Raw genomic sequence first — 17087 nt, 5'->3', positions numbered from 1 at the left:
AAAGAGAAGAAATGGACTTTCTCAGTATGTTCAAGTATAGAAAGAAGAAGGGACAACATACGACTGCAAATACAGCTTATAAAACTGAACACGTCATAAAACAGGGCAGTAAAAATAACAGACAGACGAATTTAAGAAGAGTAAAGGAGTTTATACAGCTGGACTCTAAGAGAGTTATTAAAGCTGACCCCTTCTCTAGGTTTCCTAGAGACTGAGTCAAAAATAATTCTCAGCATCTGAAATAAAAAAGAAACTTCACAAGTATGAAACCCAGTCTCTTTGTGTATGATTTTTGCTCTATTAATTCACAGTTTCATTTTGAAAGTTGTGATTTCTTAATTTAGAGATTTAAAGGGAGGAAGCTTTCGAGGTCCAGATTTAACAGTGTCGAATGTCCTCCTTGACTTTAAGCTGGAAATCTCTGGGAGTTAAGCTAACATTCAGGCCACCGGGGTGCAATTTAGAAAATTATCCCATCATAGCCTCCAATAGTGTCCCAATGGAACAAAAGATTACACTAAGTCTATTCTTTATTAAACTGCACCTTGGAGTCCTGTACTATCGAATGGTGCTCTTCGGTACTGGAATTTACCTGTTTATTATTGGTCTCCATAGGACTGAAAACAATTATCTATTAGGACAAGCTTAAAGCCAAACACTTTTAACCAATCCTGAAGGAGGAAAAAAGGTTAAGTCTATGTGAATGAACAAATATTGTGTTCCTAATTTGCTTTTTGCTGTGTAGTATTCAATGAAGCCGAGTAAAATAGATTAATTTCTAAAGGTGATTTAGCATTTAATATACACAAAATGATTAATTGGCAAATTGAGATGGATTTTGTTTTGCATTCTAGGTGCCGCAGCTAATGAGGCCAATTTACTTCGAGGTTCTAGGATTCCACAGTATAACCCTTAAATATACATGGGAATACTAACATTCCTAAGGACTAGAGACAGATTTTCACTGCCTAAAAATGAAGGCTCCAGGAAATGCTTTTCAAATTGAACTATAAATGAATTACAGTGGAAAATGACTTAAAAGCCCAGCTTTTAGGTTAGCTCTGTCACTTTGCTAACATTTCAAGTGCTCTACAGCAGCCTGAAAAACTAGTGGGCACCATTTGCAGGGCATAGGCGCTGCCATCTTGAGGTCCTGTTGACTTAACTGCTGTAGTCTGCACCACACTTAAAAGTAAATATTCCTCTATTTGACAGTGAAGGAAGATGGCATTTTATCTGTTTCTTTTCTGTTAAAGAATGGGGAATTTGTTTTAAAGGTAAACATTATGTTCAGAATTCTATATTTATGCTCACTCCTTCCCAATGTCTTTTAAAATATATCCTGAAAACAAGATGTACAATGTTCCCACCTTTGTGCTAAGTGTTCAGAAGGTGAGATCAGTCTAGTGGCAGAGATGTTCCAGAAGTAAGTGACTACAGTCCACTTAACCAGCAACTACAAACACAAAGGTGCAGGTGTATGAACTGTTGGGGGATGGGGAGTCATGAGAGTGATGTTCACACTGAATACTTAGTAGAATTAGGGTTTCCTGGATCTAGTGAGAAAAAGATTGTGGGAGGAAATACTTTATGCAAAGATGGACAAAATTATGACTAAGACACACTTGAGGACTGTGTTTGTCTTTCTTTATCACTATGAAAAAATTACACGAGAAAACAACTGAGCAGAGAATTTGTTTTAATTTCAGTCCAGAGATGCTTGTCTCATCTGTCATGAGACAGAGCCTCATGACAGGGAGGCTGTGATGTGGTCAAAGTGGTGCACCTCCTGGCAGACAGGAGAAGAAAAAAAGGGGGGAGGTGTCTTGGGCAAGGTGTTCCCATGAAAGGCATATGTGAGCAATCCACTCCTCCTCACCAGCCAATCATCCACTCAGCTATGGATCATTCATTGATGCCATGAGAGCCCCTCCTGATCTAGTCAACACCACCTCCTGGGACCAACCCACAGGAGCCTGTCTACACCACAAGGGCTAAAAGGAACTAAAGGAGCAAAGTGCTAATGGAGAACTCAATAGAATTAGACAAAACAAGAAGTGACAGTCAGGGCATGGTAGTTTGCTCTTTGATGCTGTAATAAAACCACGACTAAAGGCAAGATAGGAAAAGAAAGCATTATCTGGCTTACAAGTCCGGGTCACAGTCCTTCACTGAGGGGAGTCAGGACAGTAACTCCAGCACAGCCCTGGAGGCAAGCGGTAAAACAAGTGTCTCAGAAGGCAGGCTGCTTGGTGGCTTGCTCTCCAGGCTCAAATTCAGCTACCTTCCTTTTTTTAACACAACATCTTTATTGATTCCTTGGGATTTTTCACCCTGATCGCACTCACCTCCCAGTCCTTCCATATCAGCACCCCCTGTGACCCCTCTCAACATCAACAAAATAATAATAATAACAATAACAATAACAATAATAATAATAGTAAACAAGTCCAATTTGTGTTACCTATATACTCACTAGAGTCAAGCTCTCTGTGTCCTCCTGACCCTTAAGTAGAACTAAGTCCTTCTGCTTCTGCAACCCCATCAGAAATCATCAGTTGTGGAGAGCTACACCATCATCCTTATCACACTCTTTATGAATTCTCTTCAAGGCTGTTCCTTTGCTTTGTGGGGTGGGGGTGTCACAGAAGCCTTTCATGTCCCTCTTTCTCAACTGTGCATCTGCAGCCATCAGTATCACTGCAAAAGGAGTTCTTCGTTGACCTTTACAGTCAATGAGAGTACAGATTGTGGACTTTCACACGATCTCTGGCGACACCATGACCATGCCCCCCACCCCAGCTGCAGTAGCAGCACAGAAGCAAATAAGGCCTTCAAAGACAACCCAGACCACAGACATCTACATGGCCTCAGATTGCCACACAGGCCGCTCATATCAGTATGGCTTGCTGTGGCAGCACAACGTGTGAACATCAACATGGCTTCAGGTCAGTACAGACCACAACCATCCATATGGACTTCAGTGGTAACATAGGCCATGAACATCAACTCAGACCCCTGTTGCAGCAGGACCTGGGACCCAGACGTGGCCCTCAGTCACCAGGCACCTTTCCTATCAGTCCACAGTGTGCTGGATCCTCCCTCATGAATCATTCATCAAAATATTTACAATTTCCCACAGGCTTGCCTCCATGCCAGTCTAAAGGAGGCATTTATCCACTGATGTTCCCTTTCACCACATAACCCTAGTTTATGTCAAGTTGACAAAAGCGTGCGGGAGTAAGCACCGCAGAGTGAAGGGAACAGAAATTCGGGGCACTGTGGAGGTAAGACTTGCTTTGGAGGGGCTAAAGAGTGGATGAAGTTTGCAACGTAAGAGTGTAAACACACTTTGGAAAGAAAACCACATCTCACACTTCTACATGACACCTAGCGTAGGCCCAGCCTTTTAAAAACATGGGTAAACAATCACATAAAAATTGAACGAATGCTTCAAAACTAAAGAAGGATAGGACTGAAGAGATGGCTGAGCAGTTAAGAACACATACTGACCTTTACTTAGTTTCCTTTTTATTTGTTTATTTTGGTGTTTGGAGACAGGGTTTCTCTGTAGCTTTAGGACCTGTCCTGGAACTAACTCTTGTAGAACAGGTTGGCCTCAAACTCACACTGATTTTGTAGAGGACCTGAGTCTCAGTTCCCATCACCTATATCAGTCAGTTCACACTTGCCCAACCCTAGCTCCAAAGAACCTGATTCCTCTGCTCTGTGGGAATACCTGCACACATATGCACATGTATGTGCACGTGCGAGTACGCACACACACACACACAATTAAAATAACAAAAATTAAATTCTTATAATTTTAATATAGATTAAAAATCTCTGACACACTCACATATGTCAATGATTTTGTTCCTAAAGTTTATACACCTGACAAAAATACATCCTTGGAGGAGAAAAGAATGGACTACACGTTCTGAACTTCAACTCCCCTTCTAAAGCCCTAGATGACATGGAAGTAAGACAATACCTTACAGATTCCTTTGTGCATGCAATCCATTTCTGCCCCAGTCTCACCAAGAGGGTAAAGGAGCCCCTAAATCCACTCTGCCTTCCCTTCAGGACTTGACTGCAAAAGCAAAGGTCCACCGGGAACTCTAGAGAAGCCTCAGAGGTCGCTAAGCAACAGCTCTGCAGCCAATCAGTAGGACAAACACGAGGAAGGCATTCAGTCCTGTGGGAAAAAAAATAACTACAAAGTAGCCGGAGAGCTGGAGGGCAGAGGGACGGTGAGGAAAGAAGCCTGGGAAGATAGCAAGAGAGAAGTTATTTCTGTCATTAGTAGAGCTCCATTTTAGGGACCATAGGACCATCACAGCAATGGTTTGCTGCTGCTGCTGCTGCTGCTGTTATTACTTTTGGTTTTATGGGGATGTTTTGCTTTGTTTTTCTTTATGGAAACCGCACAGACAAGTGACTTCTAAGCTTGGCTTAGTAACTAGCTGCACACTGACAACTGTCTTGAGTGACAGCTTGTCTTCTTCAACTGCTTTTCAATATTGAGGAAGGTCATCCCTTTTGAGATTTCCCTCAGGTTAGAGTTAATTATATTGAACAAGAGACTGGCCTAGAATCAGTTAGGGCCTCCTAGATATAAGGGAATTTTATGACCTCTTACACATCTGGAAACCTGTCACCCATGAGTGCAGCTAACATCCCTCATCAGACATTAGACCCAAAACACATACATCAATTCATTGCATTTCAGGTCCATGATACTAGGAGGGCATGACAACAGAGAATCCAGGAATCATCACTTGCGGGCACAGCCTCCAGAAGACAAAAGTTAAACATACCTTGTTATTGACTTTTTGATCTTGCTCACATAAGCACAACCTTTCCTTCCTTGGGTTGTAATAACCCAGCATCTCCATGAGGCTTGGGATAATTCATTCACATTAATCAATTTCAACACCAGACCTGGGGAGAAGGGTAGAATGCATAACAGTATTACTGTACCTGTACTAAACCTAGCCCAAGATAAGAATCTTAGCCAAAGGAACACAGTAAGTTCTAGGAGGAAAATATATTATATATAAAAATATATATATTTCTGGTATAGAAAAATGAATGACAATTATTATAAATATCTACATGGATCTTCACACATGCATGCGTGCACACACACACACACACACACACACACACACACACAAAGGGGTGAAGATTCTTTGAGATAGCAAAAATTATTTCATAAATTACTTGGGATTAAATCTCTTTGACCCAAGTTAGACCTTAAACTCCTCACAACTTGTTTCTTTGTATTAGAATAAAGTGCTTTTTAAATCTCTCCTACACAGTCAATGGTATTGCAGAATATCCTGCTGTGTGCCATGTACCAGTAGAGGTAACTGAGGTCTTAGTGAGAGGGACTACCTTAAAACAATGACTCAGGGTCTCATGGCTAGAGTACAGAGAGGAAGAAGCCTGAAAGAGTTCCCCAGCTTTCTGCTGTTGTATTTCTCCTCTGCATCACCCTGCCCCAAACAACTTAGGAAGAAATCACTTCCAAGAAACAGAAGGCCCAACAAATCCAGGTATGACAGGCTCAACCAAGTGTCATATCTAACTGAAATTATCTCACCAACTCAATGCTCAGGGCTAAAGTAAGTTTGATTTTTTTCTTTCATGTTTATTATACCAGTTCATCCTTTCCAGCTATACAGTCACCATCAGCTGGAGCAGAAAAAGCACTCTTTCAGCCGGACCACACAGTCTCTCACTCACTGACTCAAACCCAGACACTTTGTGGTTGCAGTGTGTGGGCAATGTGGGTACAATGCCATAGTATAAGACTCCCAAAGCTATGCCTCACCTGTTATCATAACAGACAATGACTATTTGTTCAAGTTTCAAATTGCCTAATTTTATTTTTGAAGAAAAGTCTCAATAGTAGACCTAAAATTTCATAAGGACTCCTATCCTATTTATCTTCCCCCTCTCTTCTTCTCTCCTAAAAGTTATGAGTTGCTCATCAATGCCATGCAAAATACCTTGATATGGGATCAAGAGAGTTTTTAAGGTTTATCGTAAGGTAAATTAATTCACTTGTGTTTATGTATGCAGGTGTGTGTGTGTCTTCATATGTGCAAGTAAGCACATAAATGTGTTTGTGCACACATGTGGAGGTCGGAAGTCAATCTCCAGGTGACTCTTCTGATGCTATATAGCTTGTTTTAGGGACAATGTCTCTCACTGTCTCACTGACTATGCTTGGTTGGCTGCCTTTGGGGAGCCTTCTGGCTCCACCTCCCTAGAACTGGGATTATAAGCCTGTTCACCATTCTGGCTTCTAAAGTAAATGTTTGGAATCAAACTCAGGTCATCATGTCTGCCTGCTAGGACCTTACCAACTGAACCACCCTCCAAATCCAGGAAACTTGAACACTGATTGCTATGTGTTTGGCAAGGAACTGAGTTGACAAAGAAGTCTTAAAACAATGGTCAACTTTATGATAAGAACTTATAAAACCACTCATTTCTGTTTAAAGTTCAAAGAAGACCAGAAATTATATAAGGAAATGCTATGTTATGTGAATATAGTCAGTCATTTTAAATCCTTAGGCCAATGAAAGTCTGATTGTTTAAAGAATGGTAGGACTATAGCCAAGTGGTTTCTGCAACCCACAAAAGCCTGATCCAGCTCCCACAGAAAGTACTTCTACACCAACCATACAGTCTTCCTTGATGACCCTTAGTAATAGGGTGTCATTATCCAGTAAGAGAGCCAGCCTGTTTATTGGGGTAGTCAGTTGCCTAGTGTATTGAGAACACAGAGGATTTCTAGAATGCAAGGGAATCTGCCATGAAATGGGCAGCCCCAGACCAACTGTGATGAGTCAATCACTCTATTATCACAGTGGCCGTGTTACCCCAATCTAGCCCCAGTTCTACCCACTGTCCCCACCCTTGCTTAGTGGGAGAGAAATGAGTACCGATTCCTGTGGTATATCATCAGACCCAATGACTCCAGCGATTGCTGGTTCTACAAAACTCCTCCAACATGTTTGTAGCTTTTCATACAGCAGCTGTTTCCAAAATTGAAAAGTAGGAACATAGTTCCTGAGATGCCCTTGGCTTAAAAGTGTCCTTCAGTCTGACCACCTGCCTCGTAGCAGCAAGTCACATTTAAATGGGCCTCATCCTACCCTCAACAGCCACAAGACAGATGTGGCCAGTGCATGCAATTTGTTTTGGCAGTTTGGGCATAAACTTAATTATGATAAACCCATCCTGTTTTTTTTCTCACTCACCTACCTTCTCTGAGTGGATCACACTGATAAAGTGTGATTTAAGTACGTTTTTCAGTAATCCTAATAATTGACCCGAGGAAATTAAAATAATATTTTCCTGTTCTACTTGTCATAACCTGTTGAAAAATCTTTCAAAACATGCTACCGTGGGGAAAAGAGAAATCTTATACACATATTATTGCCGAAATTTTCCAGTTCTTTGCCTCCCAGAAGAGCAAGTATTTATTCAGAAGTGGAAATATTAAGAATTAAATGAGTTTAAAACATCCTAATTATTTTATGGGCATTTCTCCACTGCTTAAAGAATCTCCAAATTATCTTTAGCTCTACATAGGCTGGGTAGACTAGAATATTTTACTCAAAAAGGAGAAAAACTCTCGAATACCCAGTTTGACTGATTTGACTCTATTTAAATAACTGTCAGGATGAAGTAACTGGCTTAGAGTTGAAGAAACAAAGTCAAATGTACTAAGGAAATTTAAGCTTCATGAGACCAGAAAACATTCAGTATTTCCATGAGCAAGAATTTATTCATCACTCAGTGTATGCTAAGTGCTTTTCTAAGTGCTCTGAACAGTGTGTCTACCTTCAAGGGACTTCTGTTCTAGCAGGAGTTAAGGATAACTTCCTGCTTAAAAGGGATGGTAAATAAATGAGGGAAATGAGGACAAGCAGAGCAAGCTTTTGTTGTCTTTAAGACTGTAACATCTATATGAGGACCTAAACTGAGGGAGGAAAACTATTCCTCCAGTGCCATTGTCATGTCTTTTTGTTTGCACCTACCCAGATCTATAAGTGCTCAGTCCTCCTCCACATCTGCTGCTACAACTCTGGAATGTGGACCCAGCGATGTGCTCTGAGAATGGGCCTTTCAGGTGCAGGCAGCACGGACTGCTCTGACAATCTTATTCCTTACTCCCTCCTCCATGAAGCCTTCTTGTCTCTGAAGCCCTGCACCACATTACAGGGAAAGCTTGAAAGAAGCTTTGACTCCCCCTCCTTGTCTTATTCCCAGGCTGACCTTGCTTCTAGAGATGTGGTTTGTTTCCATTTGTCTTCTTAAATATAGAAATGTCACAACTGAACCCTGTGCCCCCACCCCACAAGGCGGTAAAGGCCATGACATAAAGAAAACATGATACTGAGCTTGAATAGTGGTCCCCAAAGATTCTGCCAGGGTCCCAAGACTTGAAAGTAGAAGTATTGCCATCCGTGAGAAAACACATATGATGAAATTAAGAATCTTAAGATGGGAGGGAGCTTTTCCAGGATTATTTGAGACACACAAAATATAATGCACATCCTTGGAAGAGGGAGACAGAAAGAGTGCAGCCTACCAACACGAAAAAGCACTGTGACCATGGAGACAGAGAACGATGTATTGAGACAAGCAAGCACAAAACAATTATAAGATGCAGACTAGATTCTGCCCTAGAGCCTCAGGGAAAGTTCAGTTTGCCTGAAATGTTGGTTCAGCATCATGAGTCTCGCTTCAAATTTCCAGCCTCAAAAATTGGTAAAGTGTAAATATCCATTGTTTGAAGCCATAAGAGCTACAGGAAAATGATTCATGTGGTTTGGCAGGCAGGTGAAGAGAGCTTTTTGAGAGGATGCTTCCATTAGGATGGAGCGCCAGTTCCTCAGTCAAACCCAAATCTATGTGGTAGGATGAAGGAGATTGGCAGATGTAATTAAAAGCTCCAAATTAGTTGAAGTTTAGTAAAGCTATTACTCTGGTGAATTAGCTCACCCAGTTGGGAGGATTTAAAAGCACAAATGAGGATTTTCCAAGAGATGGGGAAAAATTCTGCCATTAGAGCCGTCAGCCTTTGTCACGAAGTTCTGTAATCTTATTGACAGCCTCTGAACTATAGCTTCAGTTGGTGCAGGAGGGCCTCAGCTTCTTCTGGCTGCCTGTGTGAAATCCTGACTAAAATCAGGTGACCAGCATTCACTCAGCTGACATTCTGGCTGCCCTGTATTACCTAAGCTTCACAACAACCTTAGTAGGTAGGGATGAGTATGATTCCATTTTATAGGAAAAAGCGCTTACACTTAGAGGGTCAACTGAACTGTTCAAGGTTGCAGAGCAGAAAGAAAGTAGAGTTAACATTCAAGTCCAGACTGTTTTATCCCAAAACCCACTTCCCACCCATACTCATGCCATAACTCCATACTAATTACAGTGGGAAAATAATCTCAGGATTTCTGATCCTCTTATTAGGACAAAATAGCAAGCAGTGACTTTGTCTACAATGAACATAAGCTCCATCAATTTGAGACATTCAAAACAGAGCTGGATGCTTTAGAGGAACCTTGTTGTTGCTCAAAATGGTCTCCACCCTTCTACTAGTGAGGTCACCTAGCTGACTCTCCGTGATGCACTTACTTCTTGGAACTGAACAGGTACTGGAGAGAGCAGCAGGTGGAAGAGCCTTCTTCAAAGACACAGAGCATTAGGAGACAACACTGGGCTTCCAAACACCTATTACTTCCTCAGGTTCATGAGAAATAAAACTTCATTAGCATTATCCACTGGGTATTCATTAACATCATGGTGTAGTAGGAGGCCACTTGTTCATTCCCAGTTGCCCAGACCATGAAACAACCACACAGAAACTATATTATTTAAATCACTGCTTGACCAATAACTTAAGTGTCTTGCTAGCTAGCTCTTATATCTTTGGTTAACCCATTTCTATTAATCTGAGTATCGCCACGTGGCTGTAGCTTATCAGCCAGGTTCCAGCACATCTGTCTGTGGCTGTGGCTACAGAGCTTCTCATTGACTCCACCTTCTTTCTCCAAGCATTCACTTTTCCCCACCTAGCTCTATTCTGCCTGTACAGGCCCAAGGCAGCTTCTTTATTAACTAATGGTAATAAGACATATTCACAGCATAAGGAGACAATCCCACACAATCATCAAAGTAAGATTTTCATATCTGACATCCTAAAACTGAAGAGAAAATTGGTCACTATAAAAGAAAATGTATGGTCCAGTTGAGAAGCTGGTAAAAAGTCACTCAATATTCTTCATGCTAGAGAATTCAGCATAGGCTGGTAGGTTCTAAGGCAGTCAAAGTTAAGGATGGAAACTTCCCAAAGAGCCAGAAGGGCTTTAAGAGGGAGTTTCTTCACCAAGCCAGTCCTCCCCCTGCATGATGGCAAAGAACATGGACTTGGGAATTAATTAATTAATTAATTAAGAGCAGGATTCCTGGCTCAGATCATTAAACAAAGAACTTTGGACAATTACTTAAGTTCTACAAAAAAATATGGTATGATTTGTTTTGGTTTTGCATCATTATGTAATAGTTTATTTAAAAAATTCAATGTAAAGAACATAGAAATTAGCAAAGACATCTTGGAATCTCACAGTCCCAAGATAACTGACACTAATGTTTGCTTGGACAAGTCTGCCAGCCTGTCTCCTCCCAAACTAACCTCATCAGTTAAATAGATCTGAAAACAAATAGAGTCTTCCTCAGAAGTGATGGAGCAGACACACAAGATCAGTCAGGCAAAGCATTCAGCACAGGAGGTAATTAACGATGCTCCCCTACACCGGTGTGAGTGGCCATTGAAGTTTGCTGTGATGCTCTTTGGCAAGAAAAGTTCCACATCCCAGAAAACCGTTTGGCCCCAGGCCAACTGGCATGGTTAGTCAATACCCATGGCATCAATCTACAGAAAGAACAGTGCACTGTCATGTTCACGGGAGAACAACTACACTCCGCCCACATAACAGTGGCTTTAACCACAGGCAGTCATTGTGTGGGTTGCTTTAATTCACTTTCATTATTTGACACAGGTCTGTTTGGTCCAGTTATACTAAGTGCGGAAGTCTCAAACTCAGCAGTCAACTCCAGAAAGTCACTGTCCTTGCATAGAATTATCATTCTATTATCAGAAAGAGTTCTGAGCTCCCATCAGACCGCACTTCCTTCCTGCTCAATTCCTCTTAAAGCTGAAGAAATGAGCACAAACTATCTTTGGACTCACCAAAGTGTTTACCTCTCTCCAGAAGCCGAAGAAAGGCTAAGCACTTAGCACAGAACCACCCCCAAGGACCACTGGACCCCAGCTGCCTAATCAGGCCAAAGGTGTCAATCCAGCCCCACTTCATTCAGCCTTTGAACTGCTGCCCTCCCTGTGCACACACAGCACGACTCAAGATCCATCATCATAGTACAGGTTCTGCTTTCAAAAACTCAGCCTGGTTCTGAGTCTCACGGGATTAGAAGCAGCAGAGATTAGAAAGGTGTTTTCTTCACCACCAGGGAACCGCTGATCTTTGTTCACAGTGGGGGCCAGGGAGACTTCCCTCTTGAGAGTTACATGACACTTTCTGAGCCTTCCCTTGAATAGACTACTCAGTGGAGACATACTGATAAATGTTTCAATGAAATTTCCTTTAGCTACAATGTATCTCGGGCTTTCTAGTTAAAAGCTTGGGCCTTCTATCATCTAAACAAGAACTAGTCAACTTCTTGTGAGTTATGGTCCTTCATCTCCCTTGCTTCCCCATTATTTTTCACTTGGCTTCTCTCAATTACTCTTCGCTGTGCTCTCCTCAATATCCCTAATTATCTTGCCTCCAGTGTATTCAAACCTTTGGACTAACAAGTGCTCAGAGCTATTTGCTGCCTCCTGGGAGACCAACTGGAAAGTCATCTAGTCATTTGGCTCTAGTTATATTTCAAATAAACCCTAGAGAAGCTGAGATCAAGTGTAAGTCTCCAAGAGTCTCCAGAGTCCTGATTACATACCCTTGAGTTTAATGTGCTTATGTGCACACATACACACACACACACACACACACACACACACACACGCATGCACGCACAAGCTAAGGTACAAATAGCATTATGTGAACCATATAAACAATTTCATTGTCCTTGTCCTCATCTGATCATGTAAAATGTCACCGTCTGACAAAGGCTACTCCCATCATCATTTGTGGAGAGCTGCTTTTATGAACATGTTGAAATTCAGCAAGGTATCACATAGCTTTTCTAGGCATAGTGCTAGTCCACTGTTCCTGATATGTCCTTGATACTATGGCTTCCCAGAAGATGCATGAATCCCTACATTACAACAGCCAGGACTGACAAATGGTTGCTGCTCCACAGTATGGGATAACCTGCCCAGCACTGCCAGGCCCATATGAATATACCAGATAGAAAGCATTGCAGTGAAACAGCTTGCTGGTGTTCCCCTCTCCTAACATAGTTCTTCTATGAGTCCGTGGAACTGAGCTAGCCAGAGATCAGAGGGACTGGCAGCCCATTCTATGACTTTACTATCCAAGTGACCAAATTATGTGTGAATGGGTCAATGTCTTCATGTACAGATATCCCTTGAATTCTAACCCTAGGTTTTATCTCAGACATATAGACCTTCAAAAAGTACTTTCATGTCCCATTGCCTGACAGTCATTTCTCCTGCCCCAGGCATGGACAAATAAAAAAAAATGTCTGTGTATCGGTACTACATTGCTGTGGGACAATGGTCTTTTATCCTGTCACTTGTATTATTTTTAATAAAATGCTGATTGGCCAGTAGCCAGACAGGAAACATAGGCAGAACAACCAGGCAGAAGGTAGAGGTGGAGCAAAGAGAATGCTGGGTAGAGGAAAAAGCAGTCTACAGACGTGACCCAGCCACAGAAAAAGCAAGATGTGACTGCCTCACCGATTAAGGTACCAAGCCATGTGGCTAACATAGAGAGACAAAAATAATGAGCTAATATAAGTTATAAGAGTTAATAAGAAGACTGAGCTACTAGGCCAATGAGTTTATAACTAATGTAGACCTCAGTGTATTTCTTTGGGATTAATGACTGTGGGAACCTGGCAGGAAAGAAACCTCAAACAACACATTTCTACGCATAGGTATCACTTTATATCACCACATCACAATAATTCCTTTCAGACACCAAGCAAAGTTATATACAATGGGCATTTAAAAAATTAATGGGTTAAAACACAAAATAATTCACTCTTCTGAGTACTTCCCGACACCTGAAATCCACAAAACTCCCAAATATGCCAGAGGACATATAAAGCCATCACAAGTCCAGATGCTGAAGGGCACTATGCCACACTTGCTAATGTGGTTGCTTTTATGAATTTTCCCAGAGCATGAATCCTAAGATTCCTTGAACCTATATAAGAAGTCTACCATAATGGAAAACAGAATTAGTACAATAAGGAAAATGGCTGAAACAAATGGATCCTGACACCACAGGAATGGCTTTTTATAGGAGAAAATGAATTTTGGAGAAGATAATGGAAATGAACAATGTTATCCTAGGTATCATCATGCACATACATGAGTTTAATAGTCAGTCTCCATCCAAAGATAACCAAGAATACCACTGAAAATTATAGTTGAAGAGGAGACATTTCAGTGCACCTTGGTGTAGAAGAACATTTCCCACAGCCTCCTCAGGTCACTTAGCTTGTATTTCAGTATCAACAGTCTACATCCTTGAGAGATATTTATTGTTTTAGTAGCAGTAAGACTGAACTCCATGGAAATCCTGAACTTTATCAGTTGGGGTAAAAAAATTAATCATCTTGACACTGTATTGAGCTGTCCCCCAAAACTAATGCCACATTTCTCAGCTATCTACAACTCTGCAGCCTTAGCCTAAGCAAGCCTGGACCAGTATAAGTGGAAGCATACACCACTAATGGAGCAACCAAGGAGGGTGTGTGGGTATGGGGAAGATGTGATTACCAGACCCTTCATCCTGTTTTGGTCTGATATATGCCTGAAGTGTCAGGTCACCTACTTGAGTTTTTCTTTAAGGAACTGAAGAGTCTAGTGATATAAAATTAAAATACCCCTTCTCTCCAAACCCCATCATCTGCCCGATTTTATTTATCAGTTTAGCACTCATCACTGTGTAGTGTACATATCATCATCTCTTGATCTCTTTTCTACAATGAAACATCCGTAAGTCTGGGTTTGCATCTGTTTTGATCACCAGGGCATCTCCAGTGCCTACTAAAGTGTCTGAAACATGATAGATTCATGAAAAAATGTTGAATAGACAAATGGATGATGAAGGGTGCAGAATGGATGGCAAGAATTGTAGGACCCGAAAGGCTGAAAGGGAACTTAAAAATACCTAATGCCCAACCTCCTTTCCCACACTATCTGCACCTTGATGGTCAGAGAATGGCAAAGGAATAGGACATACATACAGATGGAAAGTTTGCTCACAGGAAGAAAACCATAGATCTTTCTTACTAGGGAGAAGAGGAAAATGAAACTCATGGGGACACAGGACACAGGCAGCTTCCTGAATGGGTCTTTCTGGTAAGCCAAACCCTAAAGGTTCTCTCTCTCTCTCTCTCTCTCTCTCTCTCTCTCTCTCTCTCTCTCTCTCTCTCTCTCTCTCTCTCTCCCCCCCATGCACACACACGTGCAAGTGTGCTCGAGCACATGCACGCGCGCACACACACACACACACACACACACACATACACACACACAGACAAACATAACAAAACAAAATTATGTCATGTGATATAAAAGTTATTTTCCTTGAGTGGTGATTATTTTACAGTATGTTCCATATGCCAAAACATCACCTTATTTTTTTTCAAATACTAATTTTTTTTTCAGTCAACAAAGTTGAAAGAGGGGGAAATAAAGATCTCTTGAAATGGCTGATATCACCAAGTGACATAATAAGTAGGGCCCAAGCTATACCTATATCAGGATTGGTACCACTGTTTACCAAGTTATGGCTTTGATCAATGCTTCTCGAACTCTCTGCACTACTACCAGTTTCACATCACAAAATGATAATGACATTAGTACTTGCTGCATAAATGTCAGGGGACTAATAAAGACAATACGAGGGACTTAACACTGCCACTGGCACAAGAAAGGGGCTCAAGAAGTGTGAACTACCATTATTTAGGTGTAATATTTCTCTTGATGGAACAGAACTGTGTCAATGATGTCATTGAGAAGAAATGAGCTAGGTTAAACCAAAATGGCATCAGAAAAAAGCAACACATGAGACTGGTTGAAACTTTCTAAAGTCCATGAACTGGAGGTTTGGCTTTAAATTTAGAAACCTTAAGAGAAGAAACCTAAAATGATGTGCAAAACTTAATTGACAAGGGATCTCTAAGCCCTGATAAGAAATTTGGACTTCACTTCAGGGCTATTTTAAGCAAGAAAATAATGTAATCCAATGTTCTTTACATATGTACAGTATTTTTTTCTTGTAACTCAAGGTCTCCCAGGAAACAACATTAAGTTGCATATTAGCTTATAGGGTGTTGTGGAATGCCCCTCTATATGCTATGAATATGTTTTATTACTATTGGTTAATAAAGAAGCTTATTTGGCCAATAGCCAGGCAGAATAGGGCCAGGCAGGAAATCCAAACAGAGATACAGGGTGAAATAAGGAAGAGGTGAGGGAGACACCAGCAGTCGCAGGAGGAGTAACGTGCCAGATCATTACTGGAAACCCACAGAGTACGTGGTGATACACAGATAATTAGAAATGAGTTAATCTATATGTGGAGCTAGCCAGTAAAAAGCCTGAGCCATCAGCCAAACAATTAAAATTAACATTAAGCTTCCGAATGAGTATTTCATAAGCAGTTGAGGGAACCGGCAGGCTAGTGGGGAGAAACGGGTCCAGCACGACCAAGCAGGACAGAAAAAGACTTCCAGCTACAGTAGGGTATTAGTAAGTGGATGCCCAAGGGATCAACTCCTGATTGGACAGGGGAGGAAATCAGGCTGCAATGCCTTCTGTGTGATACCACACACAGTAAAATATGGAACCATTTCAGCAATGTCCCAAATTGGGGCTGAAGTCTAGGACATTAGGCACTGCATGGCCCATCCTTCAATGAGAATCACTCTGAGCAAAAGGACTGATTTTAGATGAAACAACCCAAATATCGGGGGCAATAAGTCCTCAATGGAAGAGGGATCTGGGAAAAGCATGTGCACATCCAGTACTTCTTTCCAAATAAACACAGAGAATGACAATAGCATACCAAACATCCAGGAAACTGAGTAGAAAGGTTCCTATATTCCTATATGCATGTCAGTGTAACACACACGCACATACGAGCTCACACACACACACACAAACACACACACACACACACACACACACACGTAGAGTGCCTAAAATAGAATTCCTGGGAGAAAGCTTCATCCTTTTATTTTGACCAGGTGCATCCAACAGTCCCCCAGGCCTCCCCAGACTTTTTGAGTCTTTCCTGCAGAGACTATTTTATTTATTGTACCTAACCACACCTGCAAAGAAAACCAGCCCAACCATGGAAAAATGAGAAGCTCAGCTAGGGATCTTCAAGGCTCCTCAATATATTTCTTACTCATTTTCTGAGGCAGAAATCTCCACTTATAAAATTCTTACAGCTCAATTTGTCTTATGTCATTTTCTCAGTATTCCCATTTTTAAGTACACACATGTACACGACAAATCATCATTTTCTCTGATTAATGTGTTCAATTAGTGTTAATATTAACGTGTGCTGCCTGACCCACAGCAGTGAATAAGCAGACACTTCAGCTGGAGCTACCTACATGTCCCAGTAGTAAATTAGCCTCTCACCAGCATCCAATAGCTGGCATGGAGGATGACTTCCTAATGTTCCTTTGCTTGTGATAAAGAAGCCTCAATGAAGCTGATTCACTGACGTTTGCAAACTTATCAGAATAAGCAAAACCACAAGTGACAGCTCAGAGGATTGGGACACAGCACCAGTGTCAGAACCAAAATTCCAGACAAGATTGAA

This window comes from Arvicola amphibius, chromosome 5 (genome assembly GCF_903992535.2).
Source record: "Arvicola amphibius chromosome 5, mArvAmp1.2, whole genome shotgun sequence".
NCBI lineage: Eukaryota > Metazoa > Chordata > Mammalia > Rodentia > Cricetidae > Arvicola > Arvicola amphibius.
Note: the sequence above shows the minus strand (reverse complement) of the source record.